Raw genomic sequence first — 2,113 nt, 5'->3', positions numbered from 1 at the left:
TTTAATATGTTATATACGTAAATGTCAATCAAAAATGTCGTTTTGAAAATTAATTGTATGTTAATTGGTTTATTTATTACGTTCGCCTAAACATTTTACATAATTATTTACATCAGAAATATGTGTATCTTTATCATGAAATAATTAGAAAAAAATGTTTTAATATATTATCGTTTAAATATAGTTTTACAAATAATTGGCTCTGTTTATCGTAAAAATAATTAATGAACTGTACTGAAATCTATATCTCAAAGGCATTGCATCGCTGTGATATAGATAATAATAAACCATGCCTTATTATTTACGCATTTTTGCATCAGACAACATTGTTAAATCGAATAAACGACCGCCGTAACACTGTAACAGTGCTTTAAAATTTTGATATTCATAACAATAAAATTACGCTTTTCATTTTACTTTTATTCTCAATACATTCGGTGTTATGGACGGCCAATATCATTTTATCAGAGCTTCTTAAGAAATAAGTGACGATATGTGACTGATTGTTACCATATTAAAATATTTCAATGAACGTTCAAAAGGATTATTTCTCTAAGGTAAATTTCGAATACATATGTGTAATGGTGTCGGATAAGGTATTTTAGGCGCTCTTTAGATTCTTTGATAATGTTACAGACCAATTTATCTCTTAAATATAAGATATAGAGACTGAATTGGCGTAACGTTATTTCGAAGAAGGGAACGATTTATCGGTATTGTTAAGTGGTTGTATTCAAATTTTGATAAAACAATATCAGTGGGAATGTTTCGATTGTTTTTTAATGTAATCTTGTTTAAGTTCGCTTCGAGACCTTTTTATGCTACAATTACAATAGCATCTTTAAAGTAGTTCGTCAAGTGTGGCTGTGAGTAAAATTATCGGGCTGTGAATTAAATTTGAATGCAAACTTCCCCTTTAGCTTCGTTCTGCAGCTTTCGAAAAGTTTATTTCCCAAAACACCGTTGGTTGTAGCATAAAACTGGTATCATTGTGAGATATGAATGTATGTTTCGAAACGCGGTTGTTATTACTTTACACGCTCGCCTTTGTTTAATTTAAGCGCACGAATTTACTGACTTGACTAAAAAGTTTTTATTAGTTAAGCGTCGTTGAGTGTTACAAAAAGGTGTATTTTTTCATAATTTTTCATAAAACTAAGCACATTTTTGCCTAAAATGTCGTGAATGTACACAACGCATATGTGATACACGGTTTACCTATTAATAAAACAATTAATTTGTGATTCAGGCTGTTTTATTTACCTTTACCTCATCCATTAAACTAAACTTGGGATTTCCAAATCGTAACCGTAAGGTTGAACTGACTCCTCCGAATAGTACTACGTTGCAAAATCTTGCTAATTCATTATACCTATGTTTAACGTGCAATTTCTCACTGGCGGTAGTTCAAAGTCAAAGTCAAAGTCAAAAATCTTTATTCAATATAGAAGTGTTTGCACTTGCTTATTGATTGTCAAAAATCTACCACCGGTTCGGAATTTAGCACCTCGGACCTGAGAAGAACCGGCGAAAGAAACTCAGCGGGATATATTTTTTTTATTTTTTTTAACCATTTTCCATGTAGGTACAATGATAAGTATATTTTAGTTGTTTGAAACAGCCTGGAGGCGATCATTTCATTCCCAAGGTGTGCAGTCAACTAAAAAGTCATTAGTGTTGTAATATCCTTTAGCACACAAACGCTCTTTAACGACTCTTTTGAATTTTATAATTGAATAATTTTGAACGTTTTCTGGGATCCTGTTGTAAAAACGTATACATTGCCCCAAAAAAGAGTTACTAACCCTGTGTAATCGGGTACTTGGAGTAACAAGTTTATTCTTGTTCCTAGTGTTAATAGAATGTACGTCACAATTTCTGGGAAAATCATTTATGTTTTTGCGTACATACATAACATTATCAAAAACAAATTGAGAAGCGACAGTCATTATTTTAATTTCTTTAAATTTACCTCTTAACGAATCTTTTGGGACCAGGTTATAAATTGCACGAATAGCCCTCTTCTGCAGTACAAAAATAGTATTAATGTCAGCTGCATTACCCCAGAGTAGGATGCCATACGACATTATACTATGGAAATAACTGAAGTACA

The sequence above is a fragment of the Vanessa atalanta genome, chromosome 18 (genome assembly GCF_905147765.1).
Source record: "Vanessa atalanta chromosome 18, ilVanAtal1.2, whole genome shotgun sequence".
NCBI classification, from domain to species: domain Eukaryota; kingdom Metazoa; phylum Arthropoda; class Insecta; order Lepidoptera; family Nymphalidae; genus Vanessa; species Vanessa atalanta.
Note: the sequence above shows the minus strand (reverse complement) of the source record.